The sequence below is a fragment of the Ips typographus genome, linkage group LG10, assembly GCF_016097725.1.
Source record: "Ips typographus isolate SLU linkage group LG10, UJ_Ityp_2.0, whole genome shotgun sequence".
Lineage (NCBI taxonomy): Eukaryota > Metazoa > Arthropoda > Insecta > Coleoptera > Curculionidae > Ips > Ips typographus.
Genome location: NC_138431.1, coordinates 1,533,221 through 1,540,165, shown reverse-complemented (window position 1 = coordinate 1,540,165; position 6,945 = coordinate 1,533,221). Strand labels below are relative to the sequence as shown.

Here is a 6,945-nt window from a genome sequence, read left to right as displayed (position 1 = left end):
CTTCTATGTCTATTTTACTTTTTAGTGGCACGTCCAAAGAAATGAGGCGATTCAGATTACTTCTAAACGCGCCCCAATTTGTTTGAGAGCTACTCTATAATCAATAATAAAGTGGTAAAAAATTAAATTATAAATTAGACTTTTTCGGTTTTTGATATAATTTTAAATAATATAAACAGCTTTAAAATTCGGAAATTTTAAATCTCGCGCCAAGCGGTCGTTAAAAAAAATTCATATCCGGCCGTGCTACCAACCTTTCAAAATCATAACAAAATAAACGCCGTCTGTCATTATCTAATCAAAATATTCAAAACTAGTTTATTTAGTAATAATTTTGAGTTAATACCCACATATTGCAAAGAAAATACAAATAAATCGTGATAAAGATACTTTATTAGTAGCCACAGCCCAAAAATCTGGTAAGTTGCATTTATAACCTCATTCAATGTCTCTACCCAACTTAATTATTTTGTAGCTAAGTTCTTTAAAGAAACGCTGGTTTTGCCTGCAAATATTTAATGAGGACGACCGAATCACCTATCTCAAGCCTCTTCATAACACTTCAAACGATTTAAAGTGATGCGCGAGATTTAAAATTTCCGAATTTTAAAGCTGTTTTGCGTCTTAATGGTCGAATCTACAGTATTGAAAAAATTACAAGTTGATAGCCGAAAATGTGCTCTACAACTTTTATCTAAAGCGTTTTTCCATTAAATGAACGGTACAGGGGCAAAAAAATCAAAACCGTTTTCCCATGTTAATCTCCTATGTCCAGGGTGATATTGGACACCTGGTATAATTTTATATAAATATATACGTATTTTTTTACCAAATTATTAAGCAATAAAATGTGCAACTTTCTCTCTATTTAACTAAAGCTCTATCAGCTATAGTTTCTGAGATAGCAATGCTAATGCCTCGAATTTGTAACACCCTGTATATCTATATATCTCTTATTTATTTCCTAATAATGAAAAGGGCTATCGACCATTTGGTTTTTCTGACCGTGATATAATACAATTATATTAGTATCAGATATTTGTATAATATGGGTAAAAGAAAATACTTAGTTTTACGTTCTATCTATTATTTACAGTACCTATACAAAAATTAACTTAAAATTAGTCCTTTTTTTGGTAAAATGTTCCACCAGTGTATAAGGGGGAAAGGCGTAGCGAGATAGTGTAGTTGGTCAAGAGTCCTATTATGCATGATTTATCAATTCTTTTACTTTAATATATGTAGGCACCCAAACATTTTTTCTTAATTGTATTAAACAAACAGAAATAGAGGCTGTATGCCATTGTCTAAACTGCTTGAAAAGGTACTTAGTAACAGAATCAGCAAATTTATTGAAACTCACAAGCTTTTCTCTGAATGTCAGTTTGGATTTCGAAATGAATAATCTACGACTATGGCTATCAATAAACTTGTGGAATTAGCCTAATCAATTGTTGCTAATCAAAGCTCACGAGCTGTGACCGGTCAGTCAAATAAGAACGTATCAAATTGACGCTCCCTGAAGAGAATTTGTAATGTTTTAACTGTAAAGCAAGAATATTAAATAATACGTAGTCAAAGGCTTTCATTAGATCACAAAGCAGTCCCCAGCGTCGAAACTGGTATTAGCGCACTCCGTGTCACATGATCATTCTGTTGCAAAATGGAATTATATTATGTTGACTAGGGTAATTTGACCTAAAGAAGCATTGCTGAGATATTGTGTTGAAGGCACTCGTTGTAAAAACATAATTTCTGAAACAGCACTGTAATCAGAAAACAAGTTGAATTAAAATTGTTAAAAATAGATTATGACACCCATTAGACAAATAAAAGTGACGGTGGAAACCAAAAACCAATACGTCGGATCTAAAAAATATAATTTTGCAATGTTGTAGAGGAAGAAGCAACATTTCATTGAACTTCGAATTGCTCAACTATGTCTAAATTTCGGTCTTCTCAAATAACCGAAATAACCATGGTGAGGCCCGAAGAACGAAAGATGACGCAATAACTTATATAATTTTATTATCCTAACAATTTCAGCTACGTGACTAACAAGAATGAAAAAAAAAAGAAAAAGAATGAAAGAATGTCCTGTCATAAAACGAGCTAAATCGTAAACTACACTTTCTTTAAATAAAGGTAACAGCTAAACTCAGGTATCAGTTTTGTTAGCTAGCTTTATGCGTTCAGTTTGCGTGTTGTTTCAAAAGTTTGATAATCGCTTTTTGTGTTAGTTATTGTTTTTGTAGTGTTCATTTACGATAAGATACATATATTTAATTTTCTCTTTTTGCATTAATTCTTTACTCTTTAACTGCAGAAATTGTGGTTTTTACTGGCAAGCTTATGCGAAGCTAGTGTATTTGTATCATGTTCTCTCTTATGTCACTGAATCAATAAGCTAAAAACAAGAAACAAAAATTCAAAACTTCCGGTTATACCTATCTGTATCCATTTCTGAGATATTTACCATTTTATGTATAATAAAAATAAAATATACACTTGCAGTACCTAACCTAACTAACTACCTAAGCTAACCTAAATTTTAACCCACTACCGAACTATTAGCATTAGTATTAAAAGTAAACAAATAAAAAAATACTATTTCGTACTAATTATATTATAAATAATTTTTAAACATCTTCCATTTAAATTTAATCATAAATAAAATCCATTGGAAAACAATGAAGAATTATACATTTTAAAATTTTGACGCTCTCTAACTTGGAAACCGTAGCACTAACCAATCAACTTTTATACGTCAATAGAAAGCTTATTTCGTTGGCTATTCATTGACATACAAAAGTTTATGCAAAGTGTTGCAAATAACCTAGTTATTGACAATTGTAAGAGAAGATGCACCAAAAAAGACATAAAAAATGAGTCAACTTTGACGCCCTCTAGCGGCCAAACCGTTCAACCTATTAACCCAATAGCTGTTGTGCCACATCTGGTGACATCTGTACCCAACTCTATGAGCTAGAATGTTCAAATGGCGTCCCAAAATCTAGGAACAGCACCATTGATATCGCATCATTCAGTAAACAGCGACATGATTGGTGAGGTTTTGTTTATCAAAAAAAAATTTTTCGTTACTAGATTGATAACTCTTTAAAAAGTCGGCAACATCGCGGAGGTTCACCCGCAATGAGTTTAGGTTTTTAAGTTTCTAAGTGCAGTCTGCGAGAGAATGGGAAGACTCGCACAACAGTTGATTTCTTTCTGGTTTAAAACCGTTATTAAATTTTAAGATTATTAGTTGTGGAATTGACCTTTCCACCAGTTTAATTAATACAGTCCACTTGAAAAAGGAAAATGGTCTTTAGAGGCGAAGAAGACGAAACGCCTTTGGAAGATTACAGTCTTTGATTACAAGGTCGTCAAGCCTCGGCGATAACCTTGAAGGGTGGAATTTAAAACCTGGAGACCTGGATTTCCAACAGCGGCTGGTATATTGAAATGTGACTACGATCACCATTGGTTACAGTAAGCAGACCAAAAAGGAAAATCTACCAGATAGAACAGTAAGTCTTGAATTTGGCTCAATTTGATAACACTTACTTACATTAACTTAAATCGACGAAGCCTTATAAAAATAAATACATTTTAATTATAAAATCAAGACAAAATGACGGACGTTAGAGACCATTTTAATCGTTTGCAAATTAAAATAAAGCTAGTTTTAAACCACCTTTAACTCGTTTCAAAGAATGTGTTGAGTTGTTTGATCCCCTCCAAGTTGATAATAGTGCTTTTATGCAATTAGATAGCCGTTTAGCACGCACTCCAACCATTGTGTGATGAGTTTAGGGAGTACCAGGACGAAATAGAATTGTTAATTGACACCGAAAATGATGAATTGGCATTATCAGCTGATAATATTAGTCAAGACAAACAAGAAAGATATCAATAATAATATATAATAAAATATACCAGGTGTCCAAGAGCACCCTGGACATAAGTTAACTAGTCAAAAGCCGAGATTGCTTTTTTAAAAAATTATTTAATTACAAAAATTTACAAATAAGTGTATCTTACAACTAACTTCAACTGACTAACTCTAACCAAACTGGAAGCGCAACTATCTAGGAGAAAACAACAAGCTAAGCATTTATAAATGTATACTAAGCACTTAGAAATATATAATCGGCACTTTAGGGTGACTTAACTCCTCCCCCGTTGAGAATGAACTTCTAGGCTAGACGAGGAAGTTCAGCATCTATGGATTCCCTGGACCTTACGTTAGTGTTCTGGGTCTTTTTGTAAAGTAAGATGGGTAGAACTTTCTTCAGGATCAGGAACACACAGAGTATGGCAACAACGAAGTAGATGAGAATTGTCCAAAGGCTAGGAACTGTCGACACTTCGGAGAACATCATCGAGGGTTGGTTATTGACAATTTCGTTTTCCCATTGATGGAGTTCATCCAGCTTCACTTGTCTAAGATGTACACTAAGGTTGAGAACAGGCAGAGATGCAGCAGTGTCAGCAAAATCAGGAAATAAGATTGGTTGTTCACTAGTTTTTCCATCTACATCATTACTTATATGCACGGTGTTTACCGTCATTTCACAGTTCAAAGGAATTTGGCACAAATATGTCCCTTTTATTCGCACAACTTCATTTTGATTGTTACATTTAAGTTGTACAGATTCTTTTTGTGGGAGTACAAGAATCCATTTATTTGTAGATTCCAATCGATTGGCTAAAATTGTCCTTGTTTTGACTTCAACTTGTTTACATTTGGAAATGTCCTTCTCGGAGTTCAAAAGCTTGATTTCGCAGGGGCTAATGTCCTGGATGTCTTCAAGGTCCTTTTTTGTACAAGTGAAAGATTGTGGGTTGGTTTCGATGCATTCTTCACCATAGTATGCATAGTGTAATTGATTTTTTAGGAGGAATTTATTTCGCGGTAGTACAACCTTAAACAGGCTCTGATGGTATACTGGTACTGAATATAAATGGAAATAATCAAAATATTCAGGTGCCATTATTGGTATACGAATTATGTATGTCATTCTATTATTAAATATAATAGAATAATCTTTTTCAAAGAGCAAAGTGTTCTGTAAAGTAACAGGCATCACCATTTTTTCAATCCCTATTTTGTCTTGAAGGGCTTTGAGTTCAGCATAAAGATCCTTAGTTTGAATGATCGATGGATGCATAATGCGTAATTTAGAAAATGCTAATGAATTTTCCAAATCTTGCAAAATGGAATCAATAATTTCGTATACATTCACTACCTGATTGATTAAATTGTTAAGATGAAACCTCACGTTAATGAGATTACAACATTTTTTAATTAGATAGCTCAAGGTCGTGGATTAATTGCATGAGTTCATAACTAGCTATAGATGAACACACTTGGATATACTGCAGGAAATCAAACGAACCACTTGTTGTGTATGTACACGTGTATATTACAAATTAAAATAACTACAATATTTACAAAAATTTACAAAATATTTATAAAATTTACAAAAGTTGCCACAAGAAAGTTGAAAACAAAAAAAAAGTTAAATTTGAAATAAATTAAAAAAAAAACAGGAAAAGTTTTCCCAGTGCCAAACTGTAATTGACTGCCCTTACCAGTTGTCAAAGACGATGTTTGGGTCCTGGAACCTCCAGTATCCTCTTCCCAGTAGTCAGTAGTGGCCACCGCTGATTTCCAGGCAGGAAATGGGGTCCAGAGACTGGTGACAGGTACCTAGGGCAGAAAACAGCAGAACACCAGGAAAAACGAACAAACAGCTTCAACACTTGTTCCGGCAACCCTAAAGGTGACCAGAGGTGATGACAAGTGTTGAAGTTGTTTAGAGCGAACTAATATTAACTAAAAATAAAAATTAAATTAAATTAAACAAAACTGAATCAAGTGAGGAATTGTGGTGGTTCGACTCTGACCTTTTGAAACTTTGTGGCCGGTGGTCGGCTTTTCCAACACGTGGGTTGGTCCGGAAAACTCTGGACAAAGCAGTCCCGGTCAGGCTGATTCAACCCCCGATTGAAATGTTCTCCGGTCGGAAAAATCCCTGGATCTCTGGTCAGAAAACCCTCAGATTTCCGGTCAGAAAGCCCTTAGATTTCCGGTTGGAAAGTGTCTTTAAATCTCCGGTTGGAAAAGTCCTTGAATCTCCGGTTGGAAAAATCTCCGAATATCCGGTTGGAAAAATCTCTGAATATCCGGTTGGGCCGAACACAATGCTGTGTTGGAAAATTGGGCCGATACAAAATAATTCAAAAGAACTAACAATAAAACCAATTTACCTGTAATTCGGCCAGATGATCACGGATTAAAAATCAAATTCACACACACGCCACACGGCTCAGAAAAAAGGATCAGATGTCGGCAGTTCGAGTGCTGTAGTGGCAAAGAGACCGATATCACAAAGTGGGGTGATTAAATAGGCCACATGGCACCTGACACAAAGAAACACGACCACAAACCGACGCTTTCCCGACAAAAATCGAAACCAATCACGTGACTACGGCACCTGATAACTTATCAGGTCACGCACCCACATTTACAACAAAATATGCACAAAGTGCAATTGGAGGATTTAAGCGATCGGAATCGGTCTACTAGTGTAACTAGGCCCATGTACATTAAAAACACAAATCAAACGAGTTAACGGACGAAAACTCTATTTCGTACGTAACAAAATCTTTAAGATTGTATACGTTATTTTGTTTATAAGCTGAATTTTCTAGCAAAGCTGCTACTTTATTAATTCTAGACTCCAGTAGTTTCTCATTGTGATTGATTTGTTGTAACTTAGAGTTAAATCTCCTAATCACTACCAATGACAATGAATTTTGTTTCAAAATACTTGCTTCTAAATTTTTCTGGTTACCTTGCAGTTCCTTGATGAGATGCTCGTAATGTATACCATCTGACGCATCAAGATTACCCGTAATTGTCTTAAATATTGAGCC

The 6,945-nt window shown here is 34.6% G+C and overlaps 1 long non-coding RNA gene across 1 annotated transcript; it reads right to left on the bottom strand.

The window, feature by feature from the left end:
- Window positions 1-5,405: 5,405 nt before the first annotated feature.
- Window positions 5,406-6,719, bottom strand: LOC145734588 (uncharacterized). The gene is made up of 2 exons (XR_014179452.1): window positions 6,277-6,719; window positions 5,406-6,213 (listed from the first exon to the last, which is right to left on the bottom strand). It is a non-coding gene; the product is annotated as an uncharacterized LOC145734588 (long non-coding RNA).
- Between the last annotated feature and the right edge of the window lie 226 nt (window positions 6,720-6,945).